The sequence below is a fragment of the Corapipo altera genome, unplaced genomic scaffold (genome assembly GCF_003945725.1).
Source record: "Corapipo altera isolate COAL_440 unplaced genomic scaffold, ASM394572v1 67, whole genome shotgun sequence".
Classification (NCBI taxonomy): domain Eukaryota; kingdom Metazoa; phylum Chordata; class Aves; order Passeriformes; family Pipridae; genus Corapipo; species Corapipo altera.
This window is the reverse complement of record NW_020884906.1, coordinates 4,374,055-4,392,203: the sequence shown is the minus strand read 5'-3', so window position 1 is coordinate 4,392,203 and position 18,149 is coordinate 4,374,055. Positions and strand designations below refer to the sequence as shown.

The 18,149-nt window shown below is 39.1% G+C and overlaps 1 long non-coding RNA gene across 2 annotated transcripts in view; it reads right to left on the bottom strand.

The window, feature by feature from the left end:
- LOC113951320 overlaps positions 1 to 18,149 on the bottom strand; it is a 46,683-nt gene that overhangs the window by 12,148 nt on the left and 16,386 nt on the right. The window contains exon 3 of one of the 2 annotated variants that reach the window (XR_003529106.1): positions 3,808 to 4,039. The exons of the other annotated variant lie outside the window; for it this stretch is intronic. This is a non-coding gene — a long non-coding RNA (uncharacterized LOC113951320). Of the gene's footprint in view, positions 1 to 3,807; positions 4,040 to 18,149 lie in introns of those variants that run through there. 2 annotated transcript variants of the gene reach the window in all.

Genomic DNA, 18,149 nt, shown 5'->3' with positions numbered 1-18,149 from the left:
GCGTTTGACCCTCCCATGGCTGCCCAGACATCCTGCAAACAGAAGTAGCCAAGTCACCCTTAAAACACAAATTGAAATGATACTTGACAACAGGTTGTCAAGCCTGTACCTTCTGCACCAGTCAACATAAACAAAGAACTCTGGGAAAAGAAGGAATATTGAGAGCAGATTACACAGTCGCTCTCTTCTGAATCTCCCACCTGCTTTACCAATTTAACAGCACCAGTACCTGAGCAGAGACTTGACTGTAGCCTTGAGGGGGGATATTTCATTACCTTCTCAGAAAACAACATCTGGCTGCATAATTGGCTGTGGCTGCTGCTCATGGGATTGCAGTGGCTTGGATGAGCAGGACCGGAGAAGGAGTCAGAAGCAGCTTTGATTGGGAAGACAGAACCTGATCCCTTCCAAACAAAGCCAGCTTAAAGGGGAAGAGCCGACCACAAGGTTAAGAAAGAAATTCCTTTGGGATTGGGTTTAATAATATCACACAGAGATTAAAAGTGCTTTATTTTGAGCATGCAATTGAGAACAGCTCTTTTCTAGCAATCCCTGCCTGAACTGAGAGACTTGATTTCCTCTCAGGAAAACTAAACCCCAGGTTTGTCTGTAAAACTTTCAAATACTTAGACTGATTTTTAAGTATCTTCATAGGGGATTAACATGGAATTTTAAAGGGAAGTTCAACACTAAGACATTAGAATAGGCAAGAAAGGATCAGCTTGTCACTTAACTAAAGGAGCCTGGAAGTAACTTTCCCATATCAAACTGAAAGGACGTAGAAAAATACCTTGTTTGTTTTTATGATGAATTCTGCCACTTATGTAAATTAGAGCAGAGTTCAAGAGATGTGGTGTGTCTAAGTGTGAGTAACAGCTGGGGAAAACTGCACAGCAGCTGCCAATATCAATAATTTATTATTAATTGGTTCCACAGCCATTTCTGAAACAGTCATGCCAAGAAGCTGTGCAACAGGATAACAGTATTATAGGGCAAGGTAAAACCATGCATTTCTGTACTGCTGTCCTAGAATTTCCCCAAATATTTGTGTATTACTGTGTATGCAGCTGTTTTTCTTTGAGATACAAACATTATTACAAAATGCAACCAAACAACAACTAAACCTCAAAAAGACAAAACAAATCCATGAATTTCTGTTCACCACAAGTACAGGAAGACAGACATGGAGGTGGAACACATGCTAACCATAAGTCCTGTGTAGCAATTGCACAAATAGATATGGTTTCTCATCAGAATGAGACGGGGCTTTGCAAACCTCTGCTTGAATTTGTGGGGGCTGAATCTGCTTCTGTTTTGATATTGTATGTTATCAATTAATTTGACTGAACTTCCTGGGCAAGTTATTAAGTCCCCATGCCACTTTCTCATTATCTGTAAAATAGGGCTAACAGTATCAGCCCTAGCACTTTACAAAGGAGATCAAGGATTATATAGAACTACCAATAATTCACAAATCCTGGTTGAAAATTGCATGCCAACTTTTTCCTCTTATCTGAAAACCTCCAACCTCCCTCCAGCATCATTAAAACAAGACTTATTCCAACATATTATTTTATAAAAACAAAATAGGCAGTAAGCATTTAAGATGATTATTTGCCTACAATCATAGCTTGACTGCCATTCTCCTTGTTTTCTAAAAGGAATCTATTTTTGAAGGTGACCTGCATTACTGCAGTGTTAATAAAAATGCACTGTGTGTAATCAGTTATTATTTTATCTCTAAGCATATTCAGTCGTTCCAAATGTGTAAGCATTCTCAAGGGGAGCATCACGCCAGTAAGAGAAGACTCTTTTTCAGGAAAAAAGGGGGTCAAATCCTTCCCCAAAGTACTGAGTCCCTAATGATACTGATCTACTTAAACACTGCACAATAAATTTCATATTTAGATTGTTATAATGTCTTCAACTTTGTCTCATATTTTATGTTTTGCCACAAGAATAACTTACTATAAATGAAGGTGCCTCTGAGATCCCACTGGCCACAGTTCAGGTGAAAATATTTCTCATGAAAAAGAATTTTTTGAAAATAATGCTGAGCTGCTGAAAAACAATTTAATTTTCATGAAAACTGCCCAACCATGTGCATCCTCCTTTTTTTTTTTGCTTTCAGTCATGCTCTCTTGATTCCCAGAAAACCTGAGATTTCTAAAGAAAAGCATCTCATTTTTTTTATACTTAGTCTTAGGAGAACAATATATGTACAGGATTCCAGGGTTACAGGGAGGACAAACCCTCTGATTTCCAGTAATTCTCAGGAGCAATTTCATGATGGAACCTAAGTAGCTATGGAAACAATCTCTTTTGTTTCCTGTACAATAGTCTACGTTTCTAAAAGCTTCCACTCACAGAGAAGGACACCACTTCCTCACAATGACAGTACCCTTTTCCACTGAGACACAACATGAAAAGTTCAGCTGCTTCACTCCAGAACAGGTGAAACAGTGAATTTCTCACTCTGGAGGAATATACTGGATCTGTGGGGAAAGGCAGGGAGAGGAGGAGTCCAACTAAGAGCTCTCAGCCTGAGCTGTGTAAAAGGGATAAGTTCTATTTAGAAGAAATATTGCACTATATAATACCCTGAATTACCTTCTGATTACCTATAAATAATAATTACATATGGCAGCTGTGGTCCTAGCAAATTGAAGTGTGAGGTTCTATAAGGTAGGGAATTGGATATGGAATGGGCCAAGAATGAAAAGAGGCAGGTGAAACTCCTTGGTTAAATTTAGATATTCTGTGTAAACTCGGGCAAATCAGTTCATCGTTCCTCCTTTCCAATTTTCACAGAGAAATGGGAATCACACATTGCAAGAGTTGTACAAGGACATGCACAGCTTGGCTCATACTTTCAAGGCACCTAATGAAAGAAAGGTCTACAGCTCATTTCTCAACAATTCTCTCTTCCCCTGTGTTCACCCAGGATGGCATCAATCCTCTGGGTCATTTCTTGCCTTACTGGGGACTGGAGCCACTGTCTGACACCTTCTCTCTGCACAGCACCCCAAACGTGGCAACAACCCACAAGATTCAAATGCAGCTCTCAAAACTAAATTAATTTAAATAGTATCCTCTACTGCCATTACTTAGTAGATGTCATTTATTAGAGTAGCAACTGGAGGTAGTTATGTCTTTTCAGTCTTTATTCCTTAGTTAGGACTAATTTTTAGTCCCAGTTATGAGTTTTGTTATTTCTGTGCAGTGCATGATTATGTCTTTAACAAGCCTCTCCTGTAAATGAAATCTGCTGATTCCATAGAAAACATCCAGCCAACCATGATTAATAAAGCAACAGAGAATACAAAGCATTTGAGTTCAGCTATCTTTCACACAAGTTGTCCTATCTATAGGGGAAAACTGTCTTCAAAAAGAGAAAAATTCTTTAAAAAAATACAAATATACATACACAGGCATGTATTTGAAAATTTCCTTGCACGTCATAAAGCTTTGACCAGGATGTGATGTACATTCCAGAGTTGACAGCACCAAAGAAAAGTGATACTTGTTCCACATTCACACTGTGGCTGGTCTTTATAAAATATGTGAAATCAGTAAAAGAAGAAGCCCTGAGTAAATGATTTATCTTGGAGTGTCCAATCCAGTGTGGGAATCCCCTGTGAAGGGACAGCAATACAGAGCAAACCCAGCTGCACTCCCCCCAGTGAACCACCCCTTGCTGCTCTAAAGGTAAAACAAACGGGGTCTGTTCCACACACACACAACTATCACAACTCACAGTCACACTCTCAGGAACTTTAAAGTGTCTTCTCTCCATGGATTCCTGGGCACATACAGAGTTTTATATCAATTTAAATCTGGCCTCCAATAGGCCAGACCAGTAATAATTAAGATTTGATGTGGATCTGGGAAAATCAGGATTCCCTTCTGCCTCTGCAGTGATTTCCGGTGTGACTGTGGTAAAAGTCATTCTGTCTCCTTCTGCCTCAGTTTCCTTTTCTACAAGAACAGGACAATGACATCCACCTCCCAGAAGTGTTTTAAAGTCTTCTGATGGAAACTGCAAAATGAGAGTGGCAAATATATTTATCAGTGGAGAGAAAAATAATCCTACCACTCTCTGTACATACATTGAAGAACGGGGCAATAGATTTTCTTCATCTGATTTGTTCCCTTCCCCAGCAGATTTAATTCTTATCTAAAACTTACTCTTGAAAATCACATTTAGTTTTATAACATGCTTGGGAATCCTTTGGAACAGTATCTACTTTATAAATGCAAGATAATACCCAGTGTTTCCAGGCTTCTGCCTCTAACTAACATTCATCCAAAAAATGTAAACAGGCTGAAAATTTTGTCATAAATGCTCCATTTCTTTCCCCAGTGTTCCATAACGTTTGAGTGGGGGAGCAAAAAGAACTGCTCTAACCACATTTGCTTTTTTGGTAGGTTACACAGAGCTCATTAAATCATGTACATGAGCTGGATGCCAAACACATCTATTGCAAAATTAACTCAGAAACGAGGGCATATCCTTATGCATTCAGGGCTTTGGGCACCAGGGTTGGGATACATGAACACTGCCCAGCCTAGAAGAGTCAATAATGGAAAACCAATATTCTCAAGTAATATTTGGAATCTCAGGAGAGCCAGAACGTCTTCTAGTGCTTTCTTGGTTTAAGTCACTTGATGACAGCTTCATTTCTAGCTCATCAGATGTCATACTAAATGTGATTTACCTTACTGTAATGATTTTTCAAGGATAGGGTCAATTTTTCTCATTTCTTTAGTGTATTAACATTTAGACAGTGAATTCGACTCCTTTCGTCCATGGATGCACACTACATAAGGTTACCAGATGAAAAAAGACTGCTTTAAAATGAACCCAATGACACTTTCAAAGACCCCTGAGTCATTCCAATCCTTGCAAATAGAATTCCTCCCGCCTTTAGAGAGGAATCCTGGTTTCTTATGAAGGCTCTGATGTACATACGGGCCTGGAAGGTGCCTAACAAACCTACAGCTGCAAAAATGGAAGAGCCATTTCAAATTTCAGCTGTGGGAATGGAAACTCCCCCTAAACACACTTTTACTAAGCTGGCATTCCCAGACTTTTGGGAAGGGACCGTTCTGACACACCCATTGAACCAAAACTGGGATCCAGCCCTGTCCAACATTATTTTGGGGGAAGGTATATCCTGCTGTCCCAAGTCAGTTGGAGAAACTGAAGTAAAAATCACTCTTTTAACAATACCTCTGTGGCACATCTTTCAGTATTACACCTTTTAAGGATCCTTATTGAATACATACTGATCAGAGGCCTCAGATTTCTCTTGCTGGACTGCCTGCCTGCTTTTTACTGACCATGACTGTTAAAGGCAATTTTTATTGGAATAGTTTGAATAGTTTAGCAGCCATTTCTGTAGCTCACTCACCTGTTTTCTGGATACTGGTACATATTTAAAACTACTTTTTTCATTGATTGGCTTTTCCATCATCCAGTCTTCCCAGGGCTGGAATACCAGCAGTTCCCAACCCTACTTTCAGGTGTACAATGCTGAGATATCAGTGTCTTAGGGAGTAACCTAAATCTTTTGCAATATTTTAGCTACTACCATCCACTGCACCCTTCAAGCTGCTATACAAGCTGCTTCTTGTGTCATGTTATATTTTTAAAACCACAGGCAGTCTGGACTTTCATTTCAGTCCAGGGCTGGTGTTCATCCCCAAACAAGACAGGTAATTAAACATGCTAATTGTGTTCACGTGCTTCTGTTACATGATCGACACCATCAAGTTTGAGCCATAAATGGCAAAAACAAAGCCAGAGAATGGAATGCTTTGAATAATTGAAAGGGATTTCCCTGTATGGAACCCCCCCCCAAAACCAGAGAGCACCAGTGTTGGGGGTCTCACCAGCTCTGTGAGTCACTCCACATTAAACTGGGATTACTTTCCCTGATTCCAGGGAGCACGAGGTCATTTGCAAATATATTCAAATTATGAATCTTACCAGCAGACCTGCATTCCCAGAAGTAGCTCATCATGGAAATAAACAGTCTGAAATCAGCTACCAGAACTTCCCAGTTCAATTATTTCAATTTGTTACAAAGAATGAGAAAAAACATGTAGAGCTGTTCTTTGTCTATCGTGCTTCTTCCCTCTGTGCAGACAATGTCTCAGTAAAGCAGCAGTGGTATGAAGCAATGTTTGCTGCTGCTTTAGAAGGGGTTTTTGAACAAAAAGATAGTTCTCTGCAAGCCTCTAAAATCCTCCTGCAGAAAAGGAACTTGGCACTTTAGGCAATACTTCAGGAAGATTAAGATATTATTGCTCTGATAGAAAAATAAGAATTACACATAACTATTAAAAAAAAAAACCAAACAAACAAATAGCCAAGACGGTAATGAAACAGCCTAAAAGATCCAACATTTAAGCAAGTAACTTTGCTTGAAAGATGAAGACAACTTCAAGCCCATCTTTATAACTAGTATCAAAAATCCAGATTTATCTTGCTAAGAATAGAAAACCTGACAGAATATAAAGCAGGAGATCAGTGAATAGATCTGATACCATTTTCTCTGTTCATAAATTTTTCAGTAAGTTTGGAGACCTTCTTCCTGTTTCTGATTAAAAAAACCTAAACCAGCACCAAATAATCAAAGCCCAAACATATTATCCAAAGGCCTAAATTTCTGAACTAGCTGTGGAATTCAGGGGTTAATTTGAACAGTCTGGAAGGGATTACACCTTTTCTTTATGGAGCCTGGTTGACATGCTTAAAATAGCCCAGCCTGAGATTTTTGTCTGTGCCAAGTTTCCCAGCACTGCAGTAAATTGAGGGCTGTCAGCTGCAAGTTTCTGCAAGGGGAAGGTTAGAAGTGTGTGCACTCATAGATAAAATGAAAAAGTCCTGATCCCTGAAACCTTCTGAAAGTCATTGGGAACTCCATCCTGAGAAGTTCCAAGAGCAGAGAGGAGCCATCTCCTCCTGAGAGCTGGTCTGGCTTGGAAGACCTAACAAAACTTTGGCCATGCTGCTTGTGTCAGATACACACCAAAAAATTAAAATATTTGAATCACAGACTTATATGCAGAGATGCACTAATGATTCTTTTCCAGTTAAACATGAAGAGGGTGGAATATTCCATATTCCTTATGCAATAATTTTGAGGGAGGTGACACAGGTGAGGGTATGGTGCTGGTACCAACAAGAGAAGTAGATGAACACATTTGACAGCTGCTACAGGATATGAAGGGTTCACAATCCATAAAAATAAAAGCTGTGCTCTAATGGGTATCTATGCCATGTTTTTTTTTAACCTAGATATTATTAGATGGTGAAGCTTTCTATAAGTGAAGGCAGTTGTGTTTATTCCCTTGACACACACCCAGCTGAGATCCTTACTCAAACTGGAGGAGACTTTTTAACCATTTTTTTTCAACTCATGCTCTTCAGGTACAAAATGGTACAGAAATGTTTGGAACAAGAAACCCTTCCGGATTCACTCTACTGAACACTGGTTTTGCAAAGCACTTCTAGGCCACATTACTTGAAATTTTGCTATTTTAAAGGTATTAAGTCTTTGGCAACATCTGACATCCTGACTTTTGCACACAATCTCTGGAAGAACTTCTTGTTAGAACACATCATCAAATTGTCCTAACACACAAAGATGTTGTTTCAGGCTTCAATGGAATCAGTCCTGCTTTGTTATCAGGAAAAAAATTGTTTCTTCAAATCATACCACAGAGCCAGGTCTCAGTTTAAATTCTCCAGCTTATTTTTCTTACTTTAAATGTTTGATCTCAGTGTTTTATCATTTTCAGGATTGCTTTCCTTTCCTAGTGACATTCCCTAGATGAAAATCAGGGAGAAGAACCATTCCTCAGAATTTTTATTAGTTTTTCTGATTCGGGACATTTACTTGCAAGAAAGGTTGCAGGTTTATCAACAGTGACCAAGGAAATGATCTCAGGAAATGTGCAGAAGGTCAGAAGTCAGACCCTCCACGTCTTCATATCTCATTGGAATTTTATTCCTGTGCTGCTTTTGAATTCTCTGGCAAAGAATTTCACATCCCTAGAAATGGTTCAGCCACATTGAGAGAACATTTTTCAATCTGTCTCTTCCTCATAGTTTTATCTATAAGCTGACTTTGGCCATTACCATTTTCTTTCAAGCTGTCCTTTCATCACTGTCTGCACTGCAGTCTGACAGCTATTTTGCTTCAGTGCCCTGAAGAATCTTACCCTGTACTGACCCCGGACTTAAATTCAGTTCCTGCTTTTACTTTCACTCATGAATATTTAACTGCTGTAGTTTACACCTGCTGGATCTCATTTTCTGTCATTAAGAGCATTCAAGTTTATTGTGGGGGAAAGAAAATAAAGTGCTTTGTGATGTCAAATAACTCTCTGAAATGATTCTCCTCTCAGATCTGGTCCCATCATACTCCTTTTAACCTCTGTTTGCACCGTCAGGTCTCACTCTGATGATCCCTTTACTCAGCTGCCACCTTTCCCCACAGCACAGGGCCTTGGACAAACCTTTTCTGAGTGTTCCTATCCAAATTAAAATAAAGAGAAAACTCCCCTAGAGGGTCACCTTTATTGTCTGAATGGGGGTTAAATTCAAATCCCATGAACTTGGTTCCAAATTTATGATCATTTCGTTCCTTGCACCAGCGTGAAAACGAGATCGGAGGGACCAGCAGCTCTTTCCAGTATCCACATGTGACATTAACTTGAGAGGCTGAACACCAGCTTCTTCACTTTGAAAGCTTTTCCAGCCTGCAGCCCACTTAGTTATTTTACACATTGACAGGCTTCAAAAGGAAAAACTGATGCATTTATATGTATTTTTTTATATATACATATATATATTTATATATATGTAGTGTATATATACGTATTTTTCAAGTTTGAATCAGAACAAGCACTCTGTTCTTAAGTAGGGAGGAATGATAGGCTGGTGTCCCAAGTCCTGCTCCCCCTTGCACAGCTTCCTTACCCACATGATCTCAGTGTCATTTGGGATGGGAGGAATCTAAGGAAGTTACCTGCTCCAACCCTGCTCAAAGTATGGATATGACACTAAAACAGGAACAGGGATCAAAAAGAACCCTTTGTTTCCTATTTCTTAAAGCAGTTAGTCCACAGAAACTGCCTCCCCCTTAGCCCATGACAGCTCAGCTACTTTCAAAAGTTTTGATGATGAATCTCACTTGGAAGTTTTTTGCAAATCCATCTAACGCAGCACAAACCAGATCACCCTTCACATATTTATTGATTCCATCAAAAAACTCTAATGGATTTGTGAAATATGACTTTCCTCTACAAAAACAATGTTGTCTTTTCTCCAGTATATTTATCTAGGTGTCTATCAACTCTGTTTACTACACTTTTCTACCATTTTGTCCAGGAGAAAAGTCACACTTGCTGGTCTATAGTTTCTCTAGTTTCTCCCACACTTTTTAAAAGAAAAAAAATCCTTGTTTTGGTTTTATATGCCCTAACTTTCATTCCTTACAACCATTGCAGAGTTCACTTCAGTTCTCTGGAAGCCCTTAATGCAGAATTTTGGTTGCTTTTGTAGGGTAATGCTTCAGTTCTTTGACACAGGAGAGGAAATAATACAGCATTTCATGCATTGTCACCACTGTTTATGACAAGTCTGGCACAAACAGAACTGGTTTTTTAATGTTGCTAATATGACAACTGGATTTTGGGCTAAAAACTCACTTTTTTAAAAAAACTGCAGAGGAGGTTATGTTCCTGCTGGTTTCTACAAGCCAATGCCAGAAAAAGAAATGGAAGATGGCATTGCTTTTTCACTTACAGAGGAAATCAAAAGAAAGAGCAAGTTTGATCCTTTACTACTGATTGAACAGAATATCTTGTGGTTGAACTCCAGCCATGATAAGAGTGACTTATTTACATAGTAAAATTGTACCAATTTTGCACTGAAAGTGATGAGAAAATAGGAATTGGAAAGTTTTTAAACTATTATAATTGTGAAACACATCACCCATTCTGACTACATATAAATCCTTTGTGTCAGGAAGTTTTTCCTTCAGCCTGCAACAAGTGGAGACTTGTTCAGTTATTTGCTGATATTTAGACATGGGAATAAAGCAAATGAGCTGTAAAGCAGAATCTTCCATGTTATTGCTCTGCAGATTAGGAATGTTGTTTGTTCCCAAGTTGAATTACATTCTATTAATAAAGCAATAAACAGTTTGAAACTACTTAAATTTTTAAATGGTATAAAATGTTTAAAATTAGTTCTTTCTTTCCATAAAATAAATCTGATTATGCGCTCTATAGTTAGATTCAGAGAGATAAAAACAGATTATGCAGGTTCTAAATAATCTACTTGGCTCTTGAAACCCGATTCTTATTTTCTTGTTCATGACTGAACCAGCAGAATCCTAATACATTCCTGTTTGCAGCATGTATCTCACTAAACCAAACCATAAAGTATAAATGCAGTGTCCATTTTAACCAGTGATCAAACCTGCTGGTATTTTCACTGTCCTTGTCTGGAAAAGGGACACTGTTCATTTACAGGAGGTAGGAAACCTGGATGGTACAGCTGAGTACTCAAACACTTGCAGAGTTAAGTATACAGTGTTTTAATGGAAGCATCAGTTGCCAAGCATATTATACAGGCTGTAGTAATAAACATCAGTATAGAGAGAGAGGTCTTGGGGAAACAGGGACATATTTCCAGATTAAATTCACTGGGTGCAGCGTGAATCCACAACAGAAGCATTAGACAGAAGCAGTGGGGTTACCTTAATAGACCATATGGTCACCACTCAATGTCCCCATAAACCTTGGAACACAAAACTGACCTAGAGAGCACAAAGGCATGAAATAATGGCCACTGCTTTCCTCTTCTTATAAGAATTTAATCTAAATCACTTCTTCTTCCTTCTATGACTGTACTATTGACTTCAGGGAAATTACTTGCATCAATAACCAGAAAGACATTGAAAACCCCAGAAACTTGTGTTCTTTGCTCTCTCTACCTCCTACAGACACATACATTGTCTTGCCCAACCAAACCACTCAGAACTACACAATAATTTTAAATATATGCCAAGGTCAATCTGAACATATACAGAAGAGAGGGCATTTTAGCCTCAGTCTTCACATCACAGCACATAAAAGGACAGGTGCCAGTGGAATTATCTCCAATCACCAAATGCTGATTAGGAGTAAAATAACTGCTAGGAAATGTGTTGGGGGAAAATGGAAGCAGTTCTCCTAATCCTAGTTCTACCTTCAACTTCTCCATTACTGCAAAGTAAGAATTCCTGGGTTCCAGAACTCTTTTGAGACCTGTTCACTAATACCTTTTTTTAAAGTAAGGATTGACAGCATTTTACAGGACCTTGTGCAGCAGAGCCATTTCCAAAAACAGAGTCCTTAAAACACTAAAACAAAAACTAGAAGTTATTGTCTGAGCCCTTTGATGGTACCCAAACCCACAGCCCCACTCCACTGTCACCAGCAGAGACAATCCTGCTCAAAGACTTCTTTCTTTCTTTCTTTGTCTAAGTGAGATGCTCAAATCATCTCCTGAAGGTCACACAGAAAGTCACCAGCAAGGAATGGAGCTGGATCAAATGCTTTACATTAAAAAAAAAAAAAATTAAAAAAAGGGAACAAAGTCACGACTTCTTGCCTGTTTGAGAGATCGAGGACCAGTGAATACTGATATATTTTAGGACATAATGACAGAGTGCAAGCCAAGGCACATGAGCTGTGCTATGCTGCAAAGTGTTTGAGTGCTCTAAAATATTTTCATACTCCAGAGGTTGGAATAGGCTGTGAATTTATGCTTTTTGTTGCTATGGTAATTTGTATTGTCAAAGTTTTAATAACCTCATCAAAAACTCGCATTCAGGAGCAATGTGGCACCTCTACGTAATTTAACACCAATCCGCTCATAGCTTGTGGTACCATTTGAAACACTGTACAAGGAAATTAAAAACAAATAGAAATAAATCAGCACAATAGGGAAACCAATAAATATTTAGGCTGAAAAGGTGAGCAGTCAGTGGAAAGAAAAAGACATTTTCAGAGAAATGATGGAAGCCTCTGAGACAATTATTCTCCTACCAACAGCAGCAGCAAGGTTAGCCAACATCAGTGGTAATTAACCAAGAACTATGGGCTCGTTTGCTTGTGTGTGTGTATGAAAAGCCATTTTAAGCAAAAGCTTTTCAAAATTCAGATTTGTTAGGCTCGAAGTAAAAAGTACACATGCTGCTAATATTTAATTAAGGCAGGTTAAAAATTACAGGCTAAAATCTACAGAACGTTAGGACTATACACATGACAAACTCTTTTTGAGTTCAATAATGTCGGTGGGATTTCATCCGGGTGTAATTTGGTCCTGTATCTAAATTTCCTCAGTGTCCTAATACACCATCAAATTACTCGTATCATTTGTTTGGTAGCTTTACATGCTGCTCGTGCACCATTTGCAGGAAGAGATAATTATGTTTCAGCTCTTTAGTTTATTTTTCTGCTTGAACTTTATTGCGTTTTAATAGTTTTTCTTGCTCTCTCCAGTGCCTAAATAAGGGAAGGAAAAGGGGCTTTAATAAATAATTATTTTTTCATCACTCTTACGGCTCAATGTGTGAAAATGGCAACACTTTTGACTTCCTTGAGTTTTTAAGTTGTACTGAGAGAGCTCAAGTTACATGGGGCCAAATACTAAACACTGTGTATTAACTTAACTGAAGCCAAAAACGCTTTTGCCAAACAAGACTCCAGTATAGTGAGAACCTGAATTAACTTCAATGTCTGGCAGATGCACAAAGTGTACAACCCACAGTTCCCCTCTGAATGCCTGGTTTTCCTCTGGACAGTTTTATTTTCCTCTGGACCAATTCTCTGCACCTCCTCCCAAGGTGTATTCTTGCCTTTTTGCAACCACAGTTACATCAGAGCAGCTATTTCAGTATATCAACTTGGTTTAGTCTTACTGAAAACAAGACAACAAATATTTATTTATTGCCCCTACCTCCCACTTGCAGCAAGTGTATATAAAAAGTGGTGCTGATCTTCCTGGCTTCATACTGCTACTGGATCAGAGAGAAGGACAACTGAAAAGCCAAGTGCTTCAAGGCACAAATAGAAATTGGCATTTTCATGGAATGGACAACATTGTCAGTGGATTTGCAGCAATCCTTCCAAACCGAGAACTCTGCAGAGACTGGCAAAAAAATCCTGTGGGAAATCAAATTTCCTTTAAGGCTGTGATGATGGGGTTCATAGTGAACCCAAACCCACAAATTACAGCACAGGTAGAAGCTCCTGCATTACCAAAAGTGTCTTAACAAAACCAGACCCTGCCCTGCTTGCTAGAGCTGCTCTGAGGGTCAAATAGTTTCTTTCCCGTGGGAAGGAAGAGTTCACAATCTGAAATGCCTCATGAAGGAACTTCTTGATTTTGGATCTGTCTCCCAGCCCTCCCAAGTAAGCCAGGTCTGTGCCATGGCAGCAGTGAACACTCTTACTGCTCTCCAGTCCTGGAGGAGCTGAAGTTCTCCCTCGGTGCAAGAGGCACATTCACCATGAATATTTTAATAGCCTTGAATACCTCAGGCAGTAATCAGAGGTTCCCCAGGTGCACAATTCTAAATGAATCTCATATTGAGCTTTTATTTTTAGAGAAATATAATGATCAGAATTCAGAATAGCGCAGTTACGGTTGTCACTTCATTTCGAGGGACTTCAAAAATAATCAGACTTAAAATGTTTAAGGTTAATTAAGGAAAACAAAAAGATTTATACTGTATAGAGAAGCCCTGTGTAAAAAGGTGTGAATGATGAGTGATCTAATTTCTTTGATGGCCTTATGATGTGATTTGGGGTGGGAAGGCAGAAATATACAGAATAGGTAAGACAAGAAAAGGTTTACTGCAGGTGAAATTTGGCAAGAAAGTCCCATTTATGTCAACAGTGTCATCACCTATGGAAGAATAAGAAGGATTTGAACACCATGGGAGGATGCAAAAAGAATTAAAGGTCATTCCATCAGCTCTTCTGTACTGTCATAACAGGATCTTCTGAACATTGCTCCACTGGTTCTTGAACACCATAAACCATTGAGATATCCTTGATGTTGCAAGTCATAAACTATTCTTTCCCAGCTGTATGGTCAAGTCTACCAATGTTAAAATAACACTTTTGTTGTAGCCACAAAATCACTTTCTTTTTCCGTGTTTTCAATTTTCAGGCATTTCCCATCACTAGATTCTCTATATTGAATACTATTAAAAATATATACTAATTTTCTTTGCTCTCTTTTCAGCTACTGTAGCCTCCAGCAGAGACAAAGGCTCTTTCTGCACCTCTCCAGAGCAGATAATCTCTTCCTGATGGTAGAGAGTGCAGTTGCTTAGGAGACTGTAAGGCCCTGTAAGAATTTTAGTAGCTGTAATGTGGGATGCTATTGTATCAAAGCAAGTCTTAACATCAATAGAATAATCACAACTCAATTTCTCTTTAAAACACTGGGTTGTTTCTTTGCTCCACCTCATAATTAGAGCTTGTGTCAGAGTCTAAGCAAGAAGGCTTTTCAGGTACCTGTCTAGAAATAATGAGAACTTGACTGTGTGCAAGCTGTTTGAGAGGCAGGCAGCTGTCTACTCAAGTCCCCAACCTGAGACCAGGCTCCATTTCTCTGATAAAATCAGCTACAAAAGCACTTGAAAGCAGAAGTTGGTCAGAAAACACATTTCTTTCTCTACTTTAAATGTTTCCCACCCAAACAGAAAAGCTCTGCAGTGTTGTAAACTGCATCCCAGATACCAGTGACTAGACCAGTCAATACATTTAGACAAATTACAATGTTGGTGATATTGCAGTAAAGTGTGTTCCTGTCACCTGTGCACTTCTGGCTCCTTTCACAGAGGTTCTGGGTAGAAGATACTAATCAAGCAAAGTACTGACTTAGGAAAGATTTAATCAAATTATTTCCATAGATGTCTTATTTTCACAGTCTCCCATGAGCAGTTCAGGATTCAGATAAGAGACTTCATGTCCATCTCTATTTGTTCTTGATTAAAATCCAGCATCATTTCTACAAATACTAGAGATCCAGACACTTCAGAGGTTTGTTGTCACTCTCTGTTTCGCAAATACTTTAAGACCAGGCTGTGTGGTAAATACTCCCTAATCCAAGCTGGAAAAGCACCACCTGGTGTGCAGAAGCACAGCTGTCAGTCTCAGATGGCATTTGCACAATTGACTTTTTGCCTTTGAAAGACAAGAATCTTCATGTTTCAGTCTGGAAGAGGAACACAGCCCTGTATTTATACAGCATTTTACAGTCCTTCCCCCACATTTATCAGATATGTCCCCATTCTTCTGCCATTTTTTCCTCTACTGGGGCCAGGTTTTGGATCACTGGTCTCCTTGTGTTGGAAGGCTGGGAAGTGAGGGAGTAATGATCACTGGTGTCCCATTGCCACCCCTTTGTCATGGTGATGACCTGCCTTGTTCAGGAGGCACAGCAGGAGCAATGGGCTGTGTCAGATCCTTGCAGGGAGGGGAGGCAACCCTGGCAGAGGCAAATGTGGGACCACTTGACTCTGGTTCATGATTCTGTCCCAGGCACAGTCCCTGTGTGGCTTGAGGGATGTGCTGTCCTTCACCACAGGGAACTGCAACAACTCAAACCCACCCTTCAGTGTTCTCACAGTAAGGGAGGCAGGACGTGTCTGCAACCAGAGGCTTCGTTGTTCATCTTTCCAAGCCACATTCCAGCCAGGAACAAAGCCAGAGTTCTCTGAAAAGAATTAAGTCCTGTGAACAGCTCTGTCCAATTATTAAAAAAAATTCTTTGAAAATTTTGCTTACGGACATGAAAGGGAAATCTGACTTTGTGAACACCACATTTGGGGGGAACAATGAATTCCATTTTCAAAGTGAAATGTCACCAAGGTTTTCAACAGAGGCTATCACAGCAAGTACAGCAATTTATTCAGTATTCTAGAAACTGCCAAGGCAGAATTGGTGATAACATGACCAAGTTTGCAGTTCAATTTGGTTCCGTTCTTTTCACTTTTTAATTAAATCTTGATAGTTGTAGGATAGGACCACTTTTCTGTAATGCAAGTGAACAAACTAAATTCAGATGCTCCTTTACCCTTCTTCTTCTCCTGGTTGCTCTTATGACTTACTACAGAAGAACCACATATGCTGCATTTGATGAGAAAAGGAAATATCCAGTACAAAGTGTCTCCTGTGAAATGATGGGAACTGATAAGATTCCCTTTATCATCTGGCATTTAGCCAATTAGCAGCAAGAGATTGGAGGAGCTGATCAATTAGGTCCCATAACCTGCTTAAAGTTGAATGCAATTTTAAAAAAGAAGGTGAAGAAGAGTGCTGATTTTCTGTACAGCAATGAAGTGATCATGCCATTAGCTATAGTAACTGAAGAACAGTTTTTCTACAGCTGGTCAAAAATAAGTTGAAGCAGTTTTGACAGAAAAAAACTCCTATCTTTCAGCAAAAGCTCATACTTGAAAAACTTTAATTTGAAATCTTCAACTTTCTCTAAGTTAATTTGGAAACAAAATATCTCAACAAGCAACAGAAGTTTTGTTGCTTGTTGAAATACTATGTTGTTGTGTTCTAGAAGCATCTTTCCAACAGCTCGATATTTTAAGTCTGTGAAAATCTTCAAAATTGCCTGCCACAAATTTATCACTTTGTCCATTGGAATACTCACCAAAAAAAAACCCTCAAGAAGGCTGTTGAAAGGTGTCATAGGCTCATTAAATCGCTCTTTTGCAAAAGTGAAGCGTGTAACAATTAAATCACTGCAGACTTTTAATGCACAGACTACGTTGTGTTGCATTCAAGTTAATCTCTGCACTGACACCTGACTTGCTGCAATGTCTGTAGAACTAAAATTATAAAAGAATGAAGACCATAATGTGCTCCTAATTGCTGTGCTAAGCCTTAATATAAGATGGGGTCAGAGAGACAAGGAGCTTAATTGATTTTATTGGAGGAAACAAAGACAGCATGCAAACAAATCAGCTGCTCTGATATCAGTGGGAACAGTCATTAAAAGCTTATTAGTGGGAGAGGTCCAGGCAATAAGACACAAACACAGAATATTAAAGGAAATAAAGTTTGCCCAACAAGAGCAGTATGGTTTTATTTTCCTCACTGAAGTTTCTTCTATACTATAATATGATTAAGATAATTAACACACTGTAAATGTGAAACTTTAGAGCCTGTTCAGCTTGCAAAGAGAGGAGTTCAGTGACTGCAATGAAGCAGCAACATCTAAGGCTGAAGATAGACCTGGGACACGACTGAGCTCTTGGAAAGTTTGGTTCCATAGTCTACACAGCTCTTCCTCAATCCTACCTGCACAGCCATTCCCATCCCTATGGGAACTGCAGCATAAACCCACCAAGAGCTCAGACTGTGCCTGCTGCCCAGGAACACGGGGGAGTGGTGACATTCCTCTTGTCACAGGGGGAGAAATTGCAATTTCAGGCTGCAGAGGAACAGGGAACCCTGAGCTAGCAACAGCCCTGCAGGATGAAGGAAGCCTCTGAAACCCCAACAGAGAGGAAATTCAGAAACACGTTGGATGCCTGATGGTATATTTATCAACATGTCAAAGGAAGGAAATCATTTACCTTCCACCTAATGGGTAAAATAAAGACATAACAATATAACAGGTAGGGTTATAATTTTCAACGTGGCTCCAGTGGCACAGCTGTAAGAATTTTTTGTAGATGACACATAGTCAGGAGAGGGCCTTGGTCTGTTTTCCCCAAATCCAGAACAACTAAAAGTGCCCTGAAATACAGCCTGTTTCCTTGAGATCCATTCATCCTGCTACAAGTATGTTTGTAATTTATATTTTAAATAATGAGTATTTTATGTCTAATAGTAACATCAACATTATGATCCAGAAGACCTTTTGGAAAGGCAGTAGTTTAGCATAGTCTCAGATGATGAATATTTACTGCCCATGGACAATAAATATAAATAAAAGTCTAAACAGACACAGGAGTTCTGTGTAAGAGTCTGAGGAAAGTTTAAGACTCAGTAGCTTATCTACATGTTTAGTGTGGAAAAGGAAATATGTATATTTGTTTACCAGAAATGTG